The 25,821-nt window shown below is 32.6% G+C and overlaps 1 protein-coding gene across 1 annotated transcript in view; it reads right to left on the reverse strand.

Annotated features, from left to right (window-relative positions):
• Nucleotides 1–25,821, reverse strand: part of LOC114337294 (ankyrin-3-like) — a 112,798-nt gene that overhangs the window by 11,200 nt on the left and 75,777 nt on the right. The window lies entirely within an intron of this gene.

Here is a 25,821-nt window from a genome sequence, read left to right on the forward strand (position 1 = left end):
TAAATTATGTTTTGTTGCGATTTATAACATTTTTTTCGAATTTAAAATTTTATGAAAGTTCCCTATTACAGTTAGGTATTTAACAAAAATTAAAAATTGTTTATAAACTTACTTTTAATGAAACACCACCAACAAATACTCATTTTTTAATATTAAACTGTATACATAAATTTTGTTCAATTGTATTCTTGTCACAACCAAATAATCTGTTGTCCGTAAGTATTATGTTACATATTGTTGAACGTAATGTCTAATTTATTGTTTTACGAATTATATTATGATGAATAATAAAAGTAAGTCTCAACTCAGATAATTGGTGTTGGTCCAAGCATAATGTACTAAACAAATTTTACTGCATTTAAAAATTGGAAATACTTTACTTTCCTGTTCACGTTTGAACGTTATATTCTAAATCAGTGGTTCTCAATCTTTTTGAGTCATGTACCACAAAATACTTTTTAATATTTTTGGTACCACCTAACTGAAATAACTACCTATCTAGATAGGTAATCTAATTAACTGTAATAGTGGTGATTTTGACAGTTTTGCGTTTTGTGTACCACCGCAAATAATGATATGTACCACCAGTGGTAGGTACATGTACCACAGATTGAGAACCACTGTTCCAAATCATTTGAATATTGCCAAAAGTGCCGTCCGTGATTCTCTTATGAAGCATCGTCAGTGAAGAATGCACTAGCTAAAAGACAGGTAGAAAAAGGTGCAGAAATCAGCGCGATGAACGTTTTTTTACGATTTCCGCATTACGGATAGGGCTTACAATACCGGGATTCCGGGATCCCGAATACCGGAATCCCGGACGATTTTTGCCCGTTATTAAAAGTCGGCATTTATATAAAAATACCGGTATTTTGGTATTACATTAGTTGATAAAAATTGAATTTATGCACAATATAAATCTAATTTAAAATAATATTAATTCATTTTACAAGAAATTTTTTTTGAACATAAACAAACAATTCCGTTGTACATATTACAATCTATATCAGCCATATTTATTAAATATACCGAGCCGAGTATGGCACCATTTTGGCATTTTCTTGCAAAATGCCACATTTCGCAATAAAAAATAACCCGATGGAATTTTGGAAAAAATACAAATCCACTTTCCCTGAGCTTTATTAATTGGCTGTTAAATATTTGTCAATACCTGCCACAGCAGTACCTTCCGAAAGAGGATTTTCAAAGCTTGGGCAGTTAACAAACCTAAGAAGAAATCGTTTATCGCCCAAAAATTTGGATAAAATTTTATTTTTAAACATAAATAAATTAATAAATAAATGTTTAAACTTAAATATATTTAGTAAATTTTTTATTAATAATACCGGTTTTAATACCGAATCCCGATATTTCAAATTTCAAATATCAAATACCGTTATTCAGATTTTCGTTCGGTATTGTAAGCCCTAATTACTGAACCGTCCTTTAACGTCAAATGTTCTTGCTAGTCATTTGTTTGACGCTCAAGAAACTCATAACTCCGCACCAACTATAAAAAAAGTCCTGCATAAAAGTGTTTTTCGTTCTCATAAGCATGTCAATAGCATGCCCTAAATTAACAACAACCCATCAGGCTAACAGTATGAGATTAATGAATGATCATAGATGGACCATGGAGTGTTCAACAATGGAGTGTTGTAATGTTCTCTGATTAGTCCCGTTTTTGCTTACGATCTCGAAACGGACGCGAACGTGTATAGAGGAGACCCGAAGAACGATTTGCACCTTGCTGTATTTCACCCAGAACGTCCTTTGGTGGCAGGAGTACCTATGCTATAGTATGAGGGGGTATTTTTTTCAACGGATGCACCGAATTTATTTTTGATCAAAAATGGAACTCTAATAGCAGATATATACATACGACAGTACAAGTCAAAGTTTTCAATTCAATAAAATATAAAATAATATTAACTTAAAAACCTTATTTGGACCATTTTTCTGATTACACCTCCGTGACTTCTAAAAAATGCAAGAAAAGCGGATGCTGGAGCAAAAGAATCTGAGGGAATTCTTTGATTTGCAATTCACATGCCACCCGTCCAGCGCGGAAAAATTACAACGAAAAATGGCATCTACATACTCAGATAGGAGTAATAAACTGCTCGTCAAAAGTTAGGGATATAGAAAATTCTGCTGATTTTCATAGTTGATTTTTTCGCGAACAGACAGATTCCGCTATTTTTTTTATTTTAGCCTTTTCTTTAGTATTTACACAGTTGTGCAAAAGTTTACTCAAACTTATTTTTTGTACTTATACCGGGTGGAAGAAAAAAATATGTTTTTCTTGTGTTAAGTTTGAGACACCCTGTAGGGAGAAGGAGGTACAAATGTGAGTATACATTAGAATAATATTGTAATCTTATGTTTTGTGAACATGCTGTTGTTTGAATGTCCCTGATATCTTTAGAAACAAAAAAATAGACAGTTTTGTAATTTAACATGTGTTTTAACCGAAACAAAAGTTTGAGACACCTCGTAGGGAGAAAAAGGCACAAAGGTGAGTATACCCTATTATGTTGTAGTCTTATATTTTTTGAATATTTTATTTTTTTAATTTCTCTGATATCTTTAATAACAAAGAAACTAGACGGTATTACTCTTTAATATGTTTTTCTATGTTTCACATGTGTGATGTGATGCATGTCGTCAGTTAAAACACATATTAAAGAGTAATATCGTCTAGTTTCTTTGTTATTAAAGATATCAGAGAAATTAAAAAAATAAAATATTCACAAAATATGAGACTATAACAAAATATTGAGGTATACTCACCTTTGTGACTTTTTCTCCCTACAAGGTGTCTCAAACTTTTGTTTCGGTTAAAACACATGTTAAATTACAAAACCGTCTATTTTTTCTATTTCTAAAGATATTAGGGACATTCAAAAAATAAAATGTTCACAAAACATAAGACTACAATACGATTTCGATATATACTCCCATTTGTACCTCGTCCTTCCTACAGGGCGTCTCAAACTTAACATAAGGAAAACATTTCTTTTCTTCCACCCGGTATAAGTACAAAAAAAAAGTTTGAGTAAACCTTTGCATAACTGTGTAAATACTAAAGAAAAGTCTAAAATAATAAAAACAAAAAATTAGCGGAATCCGTTAATCTGTTCACGAAAAAATCTACTACAAAAATTCAGCAGAATCTTCTATATCCCTAACTTTTGACGAGCAGTTTATTAATAGAAATTAAAATGAAGAATATCCATTTTCATTTAAATGCAACACGAAGCCAAACCCGACTTACATATATTTCAGTTCGCTTATAAAGCGCTATAAGCACTCTGACCGGTTTCAAAACTCGTTAGTTTTTCATCAGAGAATGCATATATAGCTATTAGACAAGGCGAAAACGGCGGGTTCGTTGGGAAAAATATTCCCATCAGATTTTTTTGCATAATTACATTCGTGAGATATCCCAGAATAAGGTTCAAGAAGTCGCCCACGTGAAAAGTGGGCCAAATTTTTTTTAACAATTTTTTTTAATCAAATTGAAAAAATCACTATTTTTGGCCCGGACAATTTTTTTTGTAGGTTTTTTGGACCATTCTGGATAAAAAAGGTCTCTTATAATTTTTCTCTAAAGTTGATCGTTTTCGAGTTATAACCAATTTAAAATTGAAAAAAACGAAAAATGGCGAGTTTCAAGGCTTAATAACTCGATTAAAAGTTATTATTGTGAAAGTCAGAAAGTGACTAAATCAAAGTTTAATGCCCCGCCTACAAGAGACCGAAGAAATTTTTGTCATTATTTTATTACTAAGCTGTTATTTTTAAGTAATAATATTGAGCGCCATGCACGTGGTAGGTGGCCGTAAATGTGAGTGCAAGTAAGATGCACAATTGGACTGCCAGAGTGGCATCTCTCTCGCACTCAGGCATTTACGGCCGGCTACCACGTGCATGGCGCTCAATATTATTACTTAAAAATAGCAGCTTAGTAATAAAATAATGACAAACATTTCTTCGGGATCTTGTAGGGGGGGGGGGGGGGGGGCATTAAACTTTGATTTAGTCACGTTCTGACTTTCATAATAATAACTTTTAACCGAGTTATTAAGCCTTGAAAATAGCCATTTTTCGTTTTTTTCAATTTATAACTCGATAATAAATTGCTTATAACTCGAAAACGATCAGCTTTAGAGAAAAATTATAAGAGACCTTTTTTATCCAGAATGGTCCAAAAAACCTACAAAAAAAATTGTGCGGGCCAAAAATATTGATTTTTGCAATGTGATTAAAAAAATTGTTAAAAAAATTTGGCACATTTTTCACGTGGGCGACTTCTTGAACCTTATTCTGGGATGTCTCAGGAATGTAATTATGCAAAAAAATCTCATGGGAATATTTTTCCCAACGAACCCGCCGTTTTCGCCTTGTCTATATCTCTAAAACAAACTGAAAGAACTCAGATGACTAGCCTCGATTTCCAATTAACGAAATGGCCTGGGTGTCATAGCGACATGTGCTAGATACAAGTGAAAGTTTTCAATTCAATAAAATATAAAATAATACTAAATAAAAACCTTATTGGGACCATTTTTTTTTTGGTTACACCTCCGTGGCTTCTAAAAATGTAAGCCAAGCAGATGCTGGGACAAAAGAAAATGAGGGAATTCTATGATTTGCAATTCACATCCCATCTGTCCAGCGCGGAAAAATTCCAACAAAAAATGGACAATAACTGTTGTCCCCTACGACCCTTTCGTTGGAGATACTTTCTTATTTATGCAGAATAATGCGCGTCCAGCGTCCATATACTGTGCGAATGGTCATGGACTACAAATACTGTCGGAATTCTCGTTTTAGATTGGCCCACTGGTAGTCCTGATATGAATCCATTAGAATATTTATGTGATATTTTAGGGAAAAAGATTAAAAAGAGGCGACTATTGCCAGAAACTATTTAAAGACAGAAAATAGCGTTGAATGGAGAATGAGAACATATACCGCAAGAACAGATTCAGCAACTTATTGCAAAGTATGCCTAGGCGTATTGAAATCCTCCCCAGATGTAGGGGAGGCAATACCAGATACTAAACCCAAAAACAGCCAACTGGGGACAATTAAAATTTTATTTTCTTTTGTTTAATTTTTCGAACAATGCAAATTTTTTTTTCGTTACTTATTACTTTCTTTTGAGTTACTTATTTTTGCTATTATTACTTTTAGACGAAAACGGCGGGTTCGTTGGAAAAAATATTCCCATAAGATTTTTTTTTGCATAATCACATTTGTAATACACCCCAGAATAAGGTTCAAGAAGTCGCCCACGAGAAAAGTGGTCCAAATTTTTTTTAACAATTTTTTTTAATCAAATTCCAAAAATTATTATTTTTGGTCTGGACATTTTTTTTAGGTTTTTAGACCATTCTGAACAAAAAATGTATCTTGTAATTTTTCTCTAAAGTTGATGGTTTTCGAGTTATAAGCAATTTAAAATTTGAAAAACTCAAAAATGGCCATTTTTAAGACTTAATAACTCGGTTAAAAATCATTATGAAAGTCAGAAAGTGACTAAATCAAAGTTTAACCCCCCCCCCCCCTACATGATCCTGAAGAAATTTGTGTCATTAATTTATTACTAAGCTGTTATTTTTAATTATTAACAATAAGCCGTAAGAGCGTATTGACGCGGCTGTAAATGTGAGTGCGAGTAAGATGCCTCATTGGACTGCCGGAATGGCATCTCTCTCGCACTCACCATAGACGGCCGCCTAATACGTGCTGGCGCTCAATATTATTACTTAAAAATTACATCTTAGTAATAAAATTATCACAAAAATTTCTTCAGGATCTTGTAGGGGGGGCTTTAAACTTTGATTTAATCACTTTCTGACTTTCATAATAATAACTTTTAAAAAATTTATTAAGACTTGAAAATCGCCATTTTTCGTTTTTTTTTTCAATTTTAGCTTGTTTATAACTCGAAAACAATCAACCTTAGAGAAAAATTACAAGAGACCTTTTTTGTCTAGAATGGTCCAAAAAAACATAACAAAAATTTGTACGGGCCAAAAATATTGATTTTTGAAAAAAAAAATTGTTAAATAAAATTGGACCACTTTTCACGTGGGCGACTTCTTGAACCTTATTCTGGGATGTATCACGAATGTGATTATGCAAAAAAATCTCATGGGAATATATTTTTTTAACGAACCCGCCGTTCTCGCCTTGTCTATTTTTTAGTGTTTTAAATAAACGGTTTCTATTATAAATGTTTATTCCCCCCCCCCCTATTTAAACCACTTAGTGCCTACATCCTACATTATTTAAAAAGAACATACAAAATGCAAGAGACCGGATTTTTTGACCAAGCTTGTATATTTAAAAAAGGACATACAAAATGCAAGTGCCCAGTTTTTTTTATCAGAAGTGTATATATTTAAATTGTTTTAAATAAAGTTTGTCGTAATAATCATCTCAACTCAACTAGAACAATATGTTTACACAAATGCGAAGATTCCTTTAAATTGAAATTCATGTAATGCTGTTTACACAATTTACTTAAATGCATTGAGTAATAATTATACTACGCTGAAAAATGTAGGCGACAGCCGCGACCTTGAGATCACTACACTGTAAAGACAAGAAAAATATTTTTCCACCTACCTCTACCGAAAGTATACTTTCCCGGACCTGATTGTAGGGAGCAAAGTTGTACTTTTCCTCCCTAGGGAGGAAAATATTTTTCCTCCCTAGGGAGGAAAAGTAAAAGTGACGTCATGGTATTTCATTCATGAAATGTAACTTATTGACGCCCTGTACAATATCTATTTTCTATTACGTAAGTTTCTATACATTTTAACGTTTATTTATAAAACACTCTGTATTTTGCAGAATGGTAAAAAACCGTAAATTTTTATTTTGATTTATGTTTACATTATTATTTTGACTTATATTTGACAGTTGACAGTTATATTGTACGTACTTGTTAGTTTTAGTTCTAATAATTTTTGTTGGTTAGTTACATAAATAAATTAAGTAAAAATGAAAAAATGACTTGTTATTTGAGGAAGGTGGAAAAACCATATGTATAACATGGGAGTAAAGTGCCTTTTCCTCCCTTGAATGATTACTGCCCTCCGCTACGCGTCGGGCAGTAAACTTCATTCTCGGGAGGAAAAGTAGCACTTTCCTCCCTTGTTATACAAATAGCTATTAATCATCATCCTTGACAATAAATAAATAAATCCTCATTGATTGGGATCATTCATACGATAGGAATTTTGTTTGGTTATGGTTATAGCGTATTATTTAATGAATGACTGATTATTTACGAAAATATTTGTAAAGTTCAGTTTACTCGTACTAAAAAGGCTTTTTTGGGGTGAGGGTAACTCAAAATAAACCACTAAAAACAAAACATTAACTTCTCAGGACATAATATGTCCTAATAAAAAAACAAAAATTTATTTTTTTTTGAATTTGAGAATTTGCTATTATTTAAAAAAAATAGTGCAGTGTTTTTAGTGTTAAAAAAAAGAAAACAAAGCTAAGCATAGAAATACTCAAAAGCAATTAATTTATAAAAATCATATGTCCTAATCTCAATTAAAATATTAATTGACTTTTCAGGATATTCTCATATTTTCAAGGAAAAAGTATTAGAACTAAATTATGAATACACTGAGTGAAACCCAATAATTAGAACTTTTCATTTTTATGGAATGTGCAAATAAAACGACAATTTAGCAACGAGTGTGTGATTTGTTTAATGCAAAGTATATCAGCCGATCAAAAGACATAACGAACAGAAGAAGTAAAACTAAGAAAAAAGTTGAGAAAAGAAGATATATATATATATATATATATATATATATATATATATATATATATATATATATATATATATATATATATATATATATATATATATATATACATCCCGCTATTAAATTGGCATCTTTTCACGTTGCAGTCATTTGGCATCACCTAGAAATGCTATCATTTTCTAGGTATAATCCGTGAATGTTCGCTTAGTACACTTCTTTAAGCTTGGCACCGTTGTCGGATTTTCAGTAATCCGATTTATTTATATATTTTATTCCTTACACTATAACGACAATTTGACCCCCGTAGGTCAAAAACATTGCTTAAACATCACTTTGGCAACAACAGGATGTTGCCAAGATATACATTTTTACGGAAAAGACAGTACCTAGTTAGATACATAATATCGATCGCTTCACGTTACAAGTCTTCCACTCGCACTCAGGTAAAAACCAGTTGTAGGCTCTTTTGTCTGAACGGGTCCCTGAATGAGTTTAATAATTCACTTTTATTGTGTATTTTGTTTCGTTTAGTTGAAATATCAGATTTTGTTTGTAACGAATTTCATAATAGATATTTAAATTATTTTTTTGTTAACAAAAACAAATTTTAAAGTTTGACATTTGAAAAATTAATTTTATATTGCCATTTTCATGACATGGTCAATGGTTAATTGCATTTATAATAATTTAATGGGTCATTGCGAAACAATATACAGTGCGTCCATAAAGTAACGCATAAATTCATTATTTCACAAACCGGACACTTTCAGGAAAAATACCGAAACAGGTCGATTTTTATTATTAAATTACAATTTATTGGCATACATATCATACTAGTGACGTCATCCATCTGGGCGTGATGACGTAATCGTTGATTTTTTTAAATAAGAATAAAGGGCATGTAATAGCTCATTTGAAAGGGTATGTAATTCTCTATTCAATAATATAATTGTTAATATAATTATTTATACAGGGTGTCCAAAAAATGTTATTTAAATTAAATTAATTGGTATAAAAAGATGAATGTATGTAATTTGTTTAATTCTAAATATATTTTATTGGTGCCAGCAAACGTAAAAATGTTTTATTTAAAACCTAAATATTGATTTTCGCTTAAGCGTAATCTTAAACTTCCAAGAGGCAGGTGGATGGCAGCTCTAACATTTAATTTTCTGACAAAAGTAAAACGAATTTTGAATTAAATAAGTTACATACATTTTTCTTTTTGTCTCAATTAATTTAATTAAAGAATTCTTTTTGGACACCCTGTATATATAATTATGTTATTGTTTGTATTGGTAAATAGAGAATTAAATACCCTTTCAAATGAGCTATCACATGACCCCTATTCTCATTTAAAAAATTCATCGATTACGTTATCAAGCCCAGATGGATGACATCACTAGTATGATATGTAATATGCCAAAAAATTGTAATTTAAAAATAAAAATCGACCTGTTTCGAAAATTTTCCTTAAAGTCGCCGGTTTACGAAATAATGAAATTATGCGTTACTTTATGGAAGCACTGTATGTTACAATGTGTAAATTTTTCAGGAAACGTAAAAATCTTTCCATTAGTAGTTAGAGATTCTGATAGTAATACTATATTTTATATAAGTATTATGGGTTATAAATGCATCTATTAGGTCTGGATCCCGCGTATGAAAAAAAAGTTGATTAATAGCAAGCTGAAAATTTGTTAATAGCTTAAGGGTGTTTAGTCGGATAAACTTTTATATATGGGAACACTGGAACAGGGGCAGTTTTAATTGTGAAACAGGTTGAAAATTTGGAACGGTCACACCACGAAAAGGGCACATTTATTTTGTCCGACATAACAGACTTAAACTCTCCGAATAGAGATTAAACTCTCATGCAAAAATTAGACTGCTATTTATCACCTGTCATAATTCCTGTCATTTGACATATTCTACATGCTCTACTCATTAAAAGGCCCATTTGGTGATAAATAGCAGTCTAATTTTTGCATGAGAGTTTAATCTCTGTTCGAAGAGTTTAAGTCTGTTCTGTCGGACAAAATACATGTGCCGTTTTCGTGGTGTGACCGTTTCAAATTTTTAACCTGTTCCAAAATTAAAACTGCCCCTGTTCCAGTGTTCCCATATATCAAAGTTTATCCGACTAGACACCCTTAAGCTATTAACAAATTTTCAGCTTGCTATTAATCAACTTTTTTTTCATACGCGGGATCCAGACCTATATCTGAAAGACCAAAAAAGTTTAAATGTTGCTTATTTTTTTTGATATTATGTTTTAAAGTTTGTGGACTTATGTTGTTTTCGAAATGAAACCATAATTGGTAAAGTTTTTTCTTTATTCTCAACAAGAAACAGTCATAATACGGACAACGCACACATCTTATGGAAAATATAATGTCACTCAAATTCAATAAAATTTATACGAATAGATCCGTTTTAATTTACCGATCAAATCTTATCATTGCGCCAACTCTTAATTATGATTAATTACGGCGCAAATTGCAATTAAAGTTTATCGAAATCACATTTTTGGAGTCCATAAAGTGTTAAAAGTGTTAAAGTTACAATCATTATTGCTCCGAGTGCTATTCATAAGAGCTTAAATCCCGCTGGGCCTAAGCGGATTAGTGAAACTAATCCGCTGATTTATGGAGTACCGAAAATCTGGGTAGTTTAAAATATTTTTTCTCTCTCTAACTTATGTACCTACCCATTTGATTTCAGATTTATTTGTATCAATTTCTGCTCTTATTTTTGAAAATAGAGAGTTGGCGCAATGATAAGATTTGATCGGTAAATTAAAACGGATCTATTCGTATAAATTTTATTGAATTTGAGTGACATTATATTTTCCATAAGATGTGTGCGTTGTTTTCGAAATGAAACCATAATTGGTGAAGTTTTTTCTTTATTCTCAACAAGAAACAGTCATAATACGTAGAAATTTATACTAAATTTAAAATCCAGATTCAGTAGAAATAAACAAACCAAGACACGTTAAATGCTACTAGGAGCACTCCCGAATCATAATTATTTACAATGTATTGTTATATTTCTATTTGATATGAAAATTAAATTTTGATGGTTGTAAACAGGATTCAATTTAATATAAAATATTTTCAATTTTCTCAACCACGGGCATATAAATTTAGAACACCCTGTATACAACAAATTGTTATATTTAATTTTAAGAAGTGATTAGACGGAACTCGGGACAGTGCGCTTAAAATAAACAAAGTGAATGACGCGTACCATTATCGTTCTTCTCGGAAGGTCGATCATTAGCCTATGCTAAATAAAACTCAGTGAAATAGATGATAGTTCATTATCGTTTTTCGCGTAAGGTTTCGATCATTAGCCTATGCTAAATAAGACTCATTTGAAAGAGAGAATAGGTCATTAAAATTTGTAAATAGTAGAAAGTGATTTTAGAATGGGAATTAAATATTTTCTTTTGAAATCCATTAAGCATATTTAGAAAGATTAAAAATTGGTTTTTGAGGAATACTGAGAATGAGAGTTGGTGGTGGAAGGTTGATTTGTGAATCTGGAAGGGATATTGAGAAAGTAGGTGAATGAATGACAAAGTGGGATCAGAATGTTTTGAGCTGTCGAGAAGTGAAGTCGAGTAGTAGACGGTAGTGTTCGAGGAGTGAGAAAGCCGGTAGTTCCGTGAGTGTGGAGTATCTATCGTGGAACGAGAAGTAGGCCAGGTCGAGAGTAAAAGAACCTCCTTGAGCCCAGAGTGTCCCGGTAGCTGATAGCAGTTTCGAAAAAGGTAGAACACAGCATCACGACAAAAGCAGGAACGAGAGCTATTCGAGCTAGTTTTTCAAAGGAGAACATCACTGGAAGCCAGGACGAGGTTTGATCGCAGCCAAGGATAGCAGGAAAGGGTTTTGTGTGAGGACATTTTCAGTTCACCAGGAAAAGGTCAGTCTCATTTGTTTGGACATGAATGTATGGGTTTTTCGTATTAAATTCCACATAAAAAATTGAATAACATAATCAATAATATCAGAAAAGCTTCATCAAACTTAAATAGAGTTGTCCCTAATAACTCCTAATAGTTAAATGTTAATAAAAACTTTCAATAGAAAACCAAAAGGAAATAAAATTCCCAGTTGTAAATGTTATGTTTAAGAATAATAAGAAATAGCAAATATTAAGCATTGATTGCCTTTTGAATAAAATAAAAAATATTTTGATTATAATTGTAACCCATATTTGTATTTTTTTTTACTCTTTTCTTTTCTATCCCGATTAGGAACCATTAAGAAATATTCAGAAGCCACGAAAGTAAGTAATTAATTTATAATTCGCCCTGAGATTGAAAACATATTGATATGTGATCTGGTTAATTAATTAGATTAGTATTAATACATTGATTAAATTAAGTGACATATAAGAATATTATCTCATATCAATAATCAAGATCACATCAGTATATACATTGTAAATTCCAAGTCATGATTTTTAAAGTTTACACATTGTAAATTATGATTCGGGAGTGCTCCTAGTATCATTTAACGTGTCTTGGTTTGTTTATTTCTACTGCATCTTTACTGTTTCTGTTAACTAATCTAAACGTAGAGATATTTTTTGAGATTCTTTAACTCTTTCAATGCTGGGGTTTGTCACATCCCACCTGTCTGTTAGTGGCAAAAAAGTTCACCTGTCGGATGCCGGGTTAAAACATGACAAATTAGATGTGGAATGAAAGCTTATAACCCAAAGATGGTACTAAAGGTGAGAAATTTGGCCTCCGACTTCAGGATAAAGAGTTGCAACCCGAAGTATTGTTCTAAATTCGCAGAAATAGTACAAACTATGTATTACTCGACGCGCCTTAGAAAGACGAGAACAAATATTTATGCCTGTCCGGTTTTATGCCTGTCTGTCCGTCCGTCTGTCAGATATAATCACAGAGGTTGAATGAAAGATTATAACCCATAGATGGTACTAGCGATTAGAAATTTGACGCGCATTAGAAAAATGAGAACAAAGAAATACTTTTTTTAGTTTTACACCACTTCCGGTTAAAATGGTGTACCCGGAAGTGACACACATAGTCACAGAAAAATATACTTGATCAATTTACGTGTATTAAGAGGTCGAAACCGAATTTTTTTAATTCTGGTTTTGATGTCATATGCGGTTAAAAAATTGTCTGGAAGTGGAAGAAACCAGTTTAATAGTTGTCCCCTTCGAGTAGCGAAAAATAAACAATACTTTGTAAAAACATTCAACATTGGTTGATATTCCGCCTGTTTTCATATTATTTATTGACCTAAGTTTTTGTAAAATGCACTAGTCTTTTTTAAAGATATCATTGGACAATTTACTCACTGTTTTTGGATTTTACAAAATCGCTTGGATTGGCATGAAATTTGACATAAGCATAGCTAACATGTCAAAGAAAAAAGTGATATTGTGCCAGTGTGTGCTTTTTTCTGGGGATGAGTACCACCCCCTTCTCGAGTGTGAAAAAATATAGGTAAAAATATGTCCGTAAGTGGATAAACTAATTAAATTCCTTGTATTTTTTGTTTTTAGATGGTTTTTCGTAAATAAATCAAAAAGTAAGTATTTGATCGAAAAAACTATTCTTAGCAATATAAAGCTTATAAAACAGTAAAAAAAATTATGTATGTATGAAGTCTGGACACACAATAAAAACAGAGTTGGAGCTGAACAACAGTTGGTTCTTATTCGTCGAATTCCAAATCGACTAGTTCAACGTAAAATATCCAAAAAATAACGCACTTTTCGGGAAAACTCGCCACAAATTTTTTAAAGTGTTTAAAAAAGTTTTATTTTTGTTATTTAAAAAGTATCTATTCTATCACCATCAGCATCAAAAGTAAGTTACGCTTTAAATAAAATATGTCCCTTTTTTTGCTAAAAGAAATCGTGAAAATCACCACCTAATTAGCATTCCATATGAAATTAATAGTTACCGCCCTAGTTAATTTACTTATATTATACTGTTTATATGATCTATAAGATTTATTGGCAAGAAATGCTTATTAAAAAAAAATTGGTTTTAAAATAAAAAAATTTTAATTTTGAAAAAAAATGCCTTGGTTTAAAATAACTTAAACATTAGTGATACTAAATATCTCAAAGAGTAAAAAATGTACATATCACATAAACAATACATAAGTAAATTAGGCGGTGATTTTTACATTTTTTTAACAAAAAAGAGACTTCATTTTGATGCTAACTAACTTTTGATGCTAGAAACGTTTATAAAAATACAAATAAAACTTTTTAGACATTTTATAACAGTTGTAAGTCATGAGTTTTTCCCGAAAAGTGCTTCGTTTTATGGTTATTTCATGTTAAAATATTCGATTTGTATTTTGACGAAGTAGAACCTGCTTTTCATTAAGGTGATACAGTAGCGATCAACAGGTAGCCAAAACGCGTTCCAAGATTGCGGCTGTAATTTTGAATATTTTTTCGAGATATTTGGCACACGTATTCGTAATATAATAAAGAATGGCGGTACAGAGCCGAATTTGAAAAATATATTAATATGTGGAAATTACTCTGTAATTAAATATAATATTAAAAAAACGAGCCTGTACCGCCATTAAGAAGAACAAAAAAATACACTTTCTTCAAATAAACTTTTTATCCGATGCCTAGATTTTGTGTCATTTTGGAACTACTAATGAAATACAAAATTTTAGTAGTTCCAAAATGACACAAAATCTAGGCATCGGATAAAAAAGTTCATTTGAAGAAAGTGTATTTTTTTGTTCTTCTTAATGGCGGTACAGGCTCGTTTTTTAAATATTGTATTTAATTACAGAGTAATTTCCACATATTCATATATTTTTCAAATTGGGCTCTGTACCGCCATTCTTTATTATATTACGAATACGTGTGCCAAATATCTCGAAAAAATATTCAAAATTACAGCCGCAATCTTGGAACGCGTTTTCGCTACCTGTTGATCGCTACTGTTTCCTCTTAACTACAACTCTACTTTTACAGGGTCTACAGACTTCATACATACACCATTGTTTTCACTTTTTTATACGCTATATTTTTGCTAAGAATATTTTTCGTTAAAATACTTTTTGAGTTTTTTTCTAAAACCGTCTAAAAACGTGACTTTTTTGTTGAAAAACGAACATAATATATTCACTTGCAAATAACTCAAACAGTATGTTAAGAAAAAATCTATAGACAAAAACTAGCTTAGAATTACTCAGTTTATCCACTTTAGGACTTATTTTGAATGTATGTCTTTTCACATTATAAAAGTGGTTGTACTAACTCCCAAGGCAAAAGCACACGTCGGCACAATATCACTTTTTCTTTGACCTGTCAGCTATGTGCATACCCAATTTCATGTCAATCCAAGCGGTTGTTTAAAATTCGGAGGTTTTGCAATATTTACCGTGAGTGGATGGACTACAGATATATGTATATTAGATAAAAATTATAGTCTCAGCGAATCTTTGAAATATCTCCATTCCTTTGAAATGTTACATTTTTTAAGCCTTGAGGGAGTAGGCGCAAAATTATGACCAATGCTATTTAAATGCATTCAGTTTATTCGAATCCTGAGAAAACTAATAAGAATTTTGGAAAAATTTAAACGCAGAATGAAAGATTACATTATAACCGAGGGCGAAACTCTCTAAAAACTTTTATGTTTATATTGATAAGTGAAAGGGTGAAAAAAAAAGAAAATTTAGTGTGATTTTTTATTTCAAATATTTAATTCAAAAGAAATTTTTGTTTATTCTATTCTTTTTGACATGAGGCTGTATTTGATTTCTCTATGTCATTGTATGCTATTGGTTAGTTCCTATCATTTCAGCCGACGTACGTCACGATTGGATCAATAGGGCCGAACATACATAACTAAGGCCCTTTTGGCATGATGCTGTATTATTTTGAAGTCGATACAGCCTGAATATTTTTTTTTATTTTTTTACGTTCTATGTGATTAAAAAAATTAAGAATCACCGCAATTTTAGCCCACCACCCCCTTCCCCTTTCCCCACATCAAAAAATGTCAATTTTTCGATTTTATTTTTTTTTAAGTTGGTTTGCAATTAAATTATAAATTACAAAAAATTCACACGCACAGCTGAGGCTTTTACAAAACATATATTTTTATGGACCCGAAGGTCGAGTGTACATAACCTCAATGTTTTTTGTTTTTTTAATAGGTACGTATAACTTTTTTTGGCGATGGCTGCATGTCTAATTTTTTTGCGTTTTGTGAATTTTATCAAAATCTGTATTTCTGACTTTTTTCAGATTTATTCGTAAGGTGCGCCATCTTCAAAAATCCGGAAAACTGGTTTTTTCGGTAGTTTTTTGGGATTTTCTCCATTTTATATACTTCAAAATAGACTAACTCAAGGTTTTTTATAGGTTACGTATATATAATTTGAAATAACTGAGTTTTTAGGGATATTCAAAAATTGTGTAAAACACCTAAACCCCCCAAAAACTATGTTTTTTCAAATTCTTAAAAGTTTCTTAATTCTTTCGTACCCCATGAAGTTAAATTACAAAGCCATTAAAATATAACTAGAGGTGATTCATACCTACTTACCATCTCAATTGAATGCAATCATCGGCAAAGCCATCTTTTAGTGTCATTGTGTCATCCCCAAAAATCTACCTGGGTCTTAAAATGCAGGTATGCATACTTGTTCCGTTATAACTCTTATCTTTTAAAATTTTGTAGTAAAAGCATTTCTATAGCTATAGTGAGTTTATTGCCCTACCTCTTTATGTGGCTTAATGATTTGGATTGTAAACACAGATAAGAAAGGGTGTGATAGACCAGAGAAATTAGCAAATAAATGGCCTCTTTCGTGACATCCGTTGATACAGGTATCTAAGAACTGCTTATGGCATTAGGGTAAATTTAGTTACAACAGTATCCAATATAAAAATTATGCAAAAAATCAAACGTACTTTTTAACTTATAAACAATATATAAACAATTAAAGATCGCTATTTGATTGTAAATATTAAAGGTGGAGACCGGTATGCTGTATGGAAAGGTGATACAATTTTACTGAAGAGCATAGAAAATTCTTTAAAATGAGTGTTTGGAAAGTTCTTTTTGTTAATTTGTTGCTTAGTTATTGGGAAAATAGCTTCAAAAGTCGATTTTTTGAAAATAATTAATAACTTTTCTAAAAATACACTAAAAGCTTTATTTTCGCGTAAGTAAAGGAACAATATTAGAAGTATTCAGCCGTTAAAATTTCAAGAAGTTTTACCTAATAGTTATTGCAAAATTGAAATTGTTTATCCCAAAAAGCTTCTATCTACAGCGTTATTATGCATAAACTATTAGGTCAACATAAATTCTAAAGACATCAAACCAAAGAGAAAGGTTCAATTTATCAAATTAGATCAAGTCTTGAATAAAAAGTTTATAATAAATATTATAAATAATTATAAAATAATTTTGAAAAAGTAGTGTTATTTTAAGCTTATTCGCGAACTCAAGCGAGGGTGCTGCCGCTTATTTTGAACTAGAGGAATTGGGATGAAGATTTAAACAAAACATCCGTTAACCTATATATCAATGTCGATTGAATGCTTGTCTGGTGTGTTCATTTAATGAATGATTTATTTATATTAATTAATTACATCAATAAAAATATTAATTATATCAAAATGCATTATCCCAATTACATCGGCCATTTTCATGCAACTGCACTGCCACCTATAGTCGATTGAGTTCGCGAATAAACAATTAAAATAACAACCGCATTAACATGTGGGAATTAACTAATTTTGATGGGAAATAAGCCACAATTTTACTAAAAAAAATGGTTTTATTTTGACAACGACACCCGATTTGAGCGTCGAAACGTTAATAAAATCAGTTTTTTTAGTAAAATTGTGGCTTATTTCCCATCAAAACTAGTTAATTCCAAAAATGCCACAAGAAAATAGCTTCAGAACAACAACACGTAGGAAGTTAATTTTTTTTATTCGACATGTTGGTATTCTTATAGAAACTGAAACAAAAATTTAATGCCCTACAACCCTTAAAACCCGAGTTAGCCACTTTTTTCAAAAATTCACCGGGGCTTTGTTTATAAATATTAGAAAATTTGAAAAGCAACATTTAAACGAATGAAAGAGCATGTTTATACAAAAAAAAATTAAAACGATTCTTTTAAAAACGAGCCGTCCATGATGCGCCAAAAGTGAAGAGTTTAAAAGTAAAGCGATTCTTACCCTCTTGATTTTATTATCAAAAACTTAATTCACAACTACACATTTATAAAAGGCGCAATACCTCCGGTAAGATTTAGGTACAAAATTAACAAAACCCAAAAAAAAATATATAATACAATATTCCAGTTACCCGTCGTTTGTCACCATTAATCCCTTTATCCTAAAGATAAATAACAGTTTGTCGACGAAAATTCCATTCGATCAAATGTTCGTCGATGAATTGTCCATTCGATGAATTGTGCATTCGACCAATTGTTTGTCGACCAACTGTTGTCGACCAATTTTCCGTCGACGAAGTGTTCTCGACCAGCTTTCCGACACCGGATTTGGGTGTCATTGTATTCTGTTGGTTAATTCCTACCATTTTAGCCACCGTACGTCATGATTGGAAAAATAGCAGCGAATATACGTAACTAAGGCCCTTTCAATATTTTACTGTAATTGATTTTTCTGTGTCATTGTATTCTGTTGACTGATTCCTATCATTTGAGCCGCCGTACGACACGTTTGGACCAATGGGAGTGAAGATACGTAACTAATACCTAACAAGAGGTTTACTCAAACTTCTTTTTTGTACTTATACCACTCGGTAAAAGTACAAAAAAAAGTTTGGGTAAACTTTTGCACAACTGTGTAAATACTAACGAAAAATCTAAAATATTAAAAAAAATTAGTGGAATCCGTTAATCTGTTCTCGAAAAAATTAGCTATGAAAATGAGCATAATTTTCTATATCCCTAACTTTTGACGAGCAGTTTAGCTTAAATGGGGAAAAGCGGTAAACTTAGACCAAACACCAGTAGGAGGCATTCAATTAATTGAGGAAAAAAATTAAATCGATAACAATATTTATTTCAGTTACACAAAAGGCATTGTCCCGCTAGAATGTTTGAAATCACAATTAATAGTCCTACAAAAAAGACAGGCGTTTAAAAGTGATAAGACCATTGAACAATAAGCCTGTGAGCTACCTTTTAAACACATTCTTAAAAATAATCCATAACACAATTAAAAAAAGGTTTGTTAAGAAATTCTTTTATAGACTTCAGAAATTCAACAACTTCTCCTGATTATGTTTAAAAAACGTACGGAATGCACTAAATGAAAAAAAAAAAAAAGAAAAAGATTTATCATACCGTTATACTATAATATATCCTTACGTTGAATATTTGATGCTTCCCTGTGGAGTATAAAACGGACAGTTGTGTTTTTCCCGTGATCTGCCTTGTTTAGTCTTCTTTGTCGTTTTATTCGTTAAATCCTATCCTCTTAAGTCACAGCGTCAGAAAGCAGTGGGTATATGCAGTGAACGGGAGGCCTATGTCGAACAGTGAACGTTGGGGCCCTTTCGCGTTTATCATATGTAGAGAAGTCGCTTGTCAAAAACTGGACGTATGTAATCGTATTCTATTTGTTAAATACTCTCACATAATATGTCATACCATGTGCGTTAATCCATTTTATTTCTACAATTTTAAAGTGTTATTACATGCCGTCATTTTCATTTGTCTACACCATCGTATTCTGCCAGTTAAATCCCATCGTTTCAGGCGCTGTACGTCACGATTGAACCAATAGGACCGAAGATACATAACTAAGGCCCTTTTGACCTGCTGCTTGTTTGATTTTTCTGTGTCATTGTCTTCTATGATGCCTAAGGCATATTTATGACATGTCTTATTTTTAAAGAAAACAAGTAATTGGACTTCGTAAGTCCTAGGTTTTCACCCAAAGTAATCGAAAGTAGAATTGGAAGTCGATATTTGAATTCTTCGTGTAACTTTGCGTGGATTGATATACAAATTTACTAATTTTGAGTCATTTTTACTAAACTGTTTACACAGAAATAACTCTAAAGATTCAAACCTTTCAATACGCTTCGATTTATGTGTTCGTATACTATTTCTGAGTCTATTGGGACCGTGCAAGTTCGGCAAAACGACACCTGGTTTCTACGCTCTGCAACTTTATTCGCACTTTTAATTATATTGGCCAATTATATTAGTCCTGGTTACTGGATAATTGTCAAGGCCATAATCCAAAAAAATAATAAGAAGAAAAAATAAGATTCAGGTTATGTTATTAAAACGTAAACAATTGTATGTAGTAAATAAAATTAGTTATTAAAATGCAGTACTGCAAGCAAAATACAATTAATTTAATTTGCCTTCATATAATAATTGCATATAATATCAATATTGCAGAGCAACATATAATTTTTCTTCTTCAATGACAGTAGGTATGAAATGTACGTCAATTTGACAATTTCAATGGACAATATGAATTATTTAAGAAAGTTGCAATATTTCTCCGCTATTCGCGCACGATCGTTTCTCGTATCCGTTCCAAGTACTTGCACACCGCGAATAATGGCATTTCCGGTTATAACTTTTTAAGCGGAAATTACGTAAAAACCAAAATTTTACATTTGTTCTCATCTTGCTAAGCCACGTTGAATAATATATCACTTATTCTCTTTCGGCAACTTTAAAATAGTAAATACTTACGGTTGCAACTCTAAAACCGGAACTCCGACGTCAAATTTCTCATCTTTAATAATACCATCCTTAAGTTAAAAGCTTTCATTCGACACCCGATTTGTCATTCTATCTGTATTAATAACGGAGGAGTTGTATTCGCGGATGGACAGACATACGGACAGACAGCCTAGGTAAAATTTTTCATCTTTAATACCATGCTTGAACTATAAGCTATCATTTGGCACCTCATTTGCCATTATACCTGGTATAATGACGGAGGATTTATACTCGCGGTCGGAGGGATCGACGGACAGACAGCCTAGGTCAAATTTTTCACCTTTAGTATCATCCTTGGATTATAAGCTTTCATTTGACACCTCATTTGTCATTCTACCTGGTATATTGACGGAGGAGCTATATTCGCGGTCGGACGGACCGACGGTCAGACAGCGTAAGTCAAATTTCTCACCTTTAGTACCATCCTTGGATTATAAGCTTTCATTTGACACCTCTTTTGTCATTCTACCTGGTATAGTAGAGGAGTTATATTCGCGGTCGGACGGACCGACGGACAGACAGCCCAAGTCAAATTTCTCACCTTTAATACCATCCTTGGATTATAAGCTTTCATTTGACATCTCATTTGTCATTCTACCTGGTATAATGACGGAGGAGCTATATTCGCGGTCGGACGGACAAACGGACAGACAGCCTAAGTCAAATTTCTCACTTTTAGTACCATCCTTGGATTATAAGCTTTCTTTTGACACCTCATTTTTCATTCTACCTGGTATAATGACGGAGGAGTTATATTCGCGGTCGGACGGACCGACGTCTCACCTTTAGTACCATACTTCGATTATAAGCTTTCATTTGACATCTCATTTGTCATTCTACCTGGTATAATGACGGAGGAGCTATATTCGGGGTCGGACTGACCGACGCGACGGACAGACAGCCTAAGTCAAATTTCTCACCTTTAGTAACATCTTTGGATTATAAGCTTTCATTTGACACCTCATTTGTCATTCTACCTGGTATATTGACGGAGGAGCTATATTCGCGGTCGGACGGACCGACGGTCAGACAGCGTAAGTCAAATTTCTCACCTTTAGTACCATCCTTGGATTATAAGCTTTCATTTGACACCTCTTTTGTCATTCTACCTGGTATAGTAGAGGAGTTATATTCGCGGTCGGACGGACCGACGGACAGACAGCCCAAGTTTAATTTCTCACCTTTAATACCATCCTTGGATTATAAGCTTTCATTTGACATCTCATTTGTCATTCTACCTGGTATAATGACGGAGGAGCTATATTCGCGGTCGGACGGACAGACAGCCTAAGTCAAATTTCTCACTTTTAGTACCATCCTTGGATTATAAGCTTTCTTTTGACACCTCATTTTTCATTCTACCTGGTATAATGACGGAGGAGTTATATTCGCGGTCGGACGGACCGACGTCTCACCTTTAGTACCATACTTCGATTATAAGCTTTCATTTGACATCTCATTTGTCATTCTACCTGGTATAATGACGGAGGAGCTATATTCGGGGTCGGACTGACCGACGCGACGGACAGACAGCCTAAGTCAAATTTCTCACCTTTAGTACCATCTTTGGTTATAAGCTTTCATTTGACACCTCATTTGTCATTCTACCTGGTATAATGACGGAGGAGTTATATTCGCGGTCGGACGGACCGACAGCCTAAGTCAAATGTCTCACCTTTAGTACCATCCTTGGATTATAAGCTTCTATTTGACACCTCATTTGTCATTCTACCTGGTATAATGACGGAGGAGCTATATTCGCGGTCGGTCGGACCGACGGACAGACAGCCTAAGTCAAATTTCTCACCTTTAGTACCATCCTTGGATTATAAGCTTTCATTTGACACCTCATTTGTCATTCTACCTGGTATAATGACGGAGGAGTTATATTTGCGGTCGGACAGACCGAAGGACAGAAAGTTTAAGTCAAATATCTCACCTTTAGTACCATCCTTGGATTATACGCTTTCATTTGACACCTCATTTGTCATTCTACCTGGTATAATGACGTAAGAGTTATATTCGCGGTCGGACAGACCGACGGACAGATAGTTTAGGTCAAATTTCTCACCTTTAGTACCATCCTTGGATTATAAGCTTTCACATTTTTTCAAAATTGGGTGAAAACAACTTGATGCCAGAATGATTTGTTGATGAAAATAATATATACATTCTCAAATTGCCTATTTTTCGTTGTGGATAATATTGTATTCAACAGTGATGCCAAATTTCTGATGCCAAAATGATTGATAATGAAAGTGGGATATACGTTTTCATGTATATAGCGGCAGCGACAAAACGGTAAAACACTGAACTAAATGTATATAATATTTTCACTGTGCCATCATTTTGAACTCAAACATTTTATGGAATAAACTTATATAAGTCAGTAAGGAATAAACAAAGAAAGCTGATATATTAAAGTAACATCAAGGAATCAAATCTCTAACTACAGAGTTGATTAGACTTCTGCTAACAAGTACAGGAAAAAAGTTATTAAGGTAGTGTAAAGTGGCATCGATATACAGATGCCACTTTGCAAGACGATGCCAAATTGATGGTAAATGCATAATGTATCGATGCCAAATTGATAGTAGGATTTATATATATATATATATATATATATATATATATATATATATATATATATATTGTTTAAGGAGGAGAAAATAATTGGGTAACCAGCTGAATATGGACAAAGTGTACTCTTTTTACTTATTCCAATATATTTCGCCCATTTTCATGGGCATCATCAGGGAAAGCTACAATGTTGGTTATTAGGTAGGTACATAAGATGAATTAGCAGTATACTTACTAAGTGAGAATTGTTGTCACGATGTTTTAAAAGAAGCAAATATAAATAAAATGATAAAAAACTAAAATACAGAAATAACATATCACAAAAGTCCATAATTTAAAATATACATGATGATAGATAAAATTTATATATTAGTACACTTTGTCCATATTCAGCTGGTTACCCAATTATTTTCTCCTCCTTAAACTATATATATATATATATATATATATATATATATATATATATATATATATATATATATATATATATATATAATCGGTTCATAACGTTCTACGACGTCTTCCGATTCCCAATCGCCATTGCTCTCGATCGTAGCACATGTCTTCGTTCAAGCCTCTTTCTCCGATTTCCCTATGGATTCCTTCTATCCAGCTTTTCGTAGGTCTTCCTCTCTTCCGCCGTCCTTTTGGTGCCCATCGTAGCACTTGCTTGGGTAATCTGTCTTCTTCCATACGTTGTACGTGGCCAAACCATCTTAGTTGCTTTGTTTTTATATCGTCCATTATTGTATGCTTTACATCCATTATCTCCAATATTCTTGTATTTCTGATTTTTTGTATTCTTGATATACCAGCAGATCTTCTCCAGAAGTCCATTTTAGTTGTTCTGAGCATATTTTCGGATTTTTCTTTAAGTGGCCAAACTTCGCTGCTGTATGTTATAATGCTCTTAACAATGCTGTTATAGATGTTACGTTTATTTTCTTTGGAGATACTTTGGTTCCATAGGATTTTGTTCAATAATGCGATAGCTTTCCTTCCTTGTGTGCACCTTTCTTGGATATTCTTGTCCAACGTTCCATCTTGTGTAATTGTAAGACCCAAGTATTTATATTCCTGACAGTGATTAATAGTTATTTCATTTTCCAACGCTAGATCCTGCTGTATACCTCCAACGCACATATATTCCGTTTTCTTGGTATTCACTTCTAAACCCCAGTTCCGGTACTCGTCTATGATTTTTCGGGTCATATATTCAATATCGTGATAATCCTGGGCCATAAGAATCTGATCATCCGCAAAACATAGAGTGTATAGCATGTTATCATCATTTAGCTGTATACCCATATTCTTACATTTCCTTTTCCAGGATTTCAAAACTTGCTCTAAATATATTTTAAATAGTGTCGGCGATAGACAGCAGCCCTGTTTAAGACCCTTATTCACTTCAAATCCTGACGAGATTTCCTTGCCTAGCTTAACTTTTGATATATTATGTTGGTATAGATTTTTTACAGCTTTAATGAGGTTCAGACTGATGTTAGTTTTTTCGAGGGCTTCCCAAAGTTTACTTTGTGGTACAGTATCGTATGCTTTTTTTAAGTCTATGTACACTAAATGCAGTTCTTGATTGTAGGCTATTTGTTTGTCTATTAACTGTGTTACACAATATAGGTGGTCAGTGGTGGATCTGCCAGCGCGGAAACCGGCTTGCTCTTCGGCCTCTAAGTCCTTGTATTCTTCTTCTATTTTATTTTTGATAATTTTTCCGTAAACTCTGCTGATGGTGCTTGTGACAGATATTCCCCGGTAATTATCGCATATATTTTTACTGCCTTTCTTGTGTATTGTAGAAATTACAGACAATTGCCATTCTTTTGGTATGACTTCGCCATTCATACATCTATTAAATAGATCTCTTAGGTATTCATACAGGATGTTGCTACCGTATTTGAGCAGTTCTGGTGCTATGTCGCCAGGCCCTGACGCTTTTCTATTTTTTAGGGATTTGCATGCATTTCGTACTTCTTCCAGTCTTAACCGAATCGGTGAGCCACTGACAATTACATTGAAACTTTCGTGATCTTCGTTTTTAATAAAATCTTCTCTATTTTCTACTAGTAACTGCTTGAAATAGCCATCCCACTTTTCCAGAGTAATCGGTGTTATTATATCCCTTTTGGTATCTGTTCTTAACGTGAGAAAAGAAGATACTGGTCATAAATCCAAATGGTTGATGTTCTAAGGCAAGCTGCACACCAAAGAAACATTAAACGAAAAACATGAAACATGAAACGAAAAACATGTTTCATGAAAATAAAACACTGCTAAACAAATCTCAAAGTCCGCCTACAAATGAAACGAGTGTGATTCATGCTCATGACACATTTTTATTTTCGGAGAGTTTCATAAATGGCCGGACGTATATTTGTTTAGCACTATTTTATTTCCATGAAACGTAATTTACGTTTCATGTTTCTTTGATGTGCGGCCTGCCGGGCCCACGTGAAACTTGATTGTTACAAACTTGTAAAATATCGAAAACATGTTTATTTTTCAATACGGGTCTGTATAAATTTCTTTCTCGACACACATATTTTTTTAATAATGTATTTCTTTGTAAATATATCTTCACCGCAAAAAAGTTCTGGAATTTCTTTAATTGTCGTTAAAGTTTATTTTTTTTACCTCATAAATTA

The sequence above is a fragment of the Diabrotica virgifera genome, chromosome 9 (genome assembly GCF_917563875.1).
Source record: "Diabrotica virgifera virgifera chromosome 9, PGI_DIABVI_V3a".
Lineage (NCBI taxonomy): Eukaryota > Metazoa > Arthropoda > Insecta > Coleoptera > Chrysomelidae > Diabrotica > Diabrotica virgifera.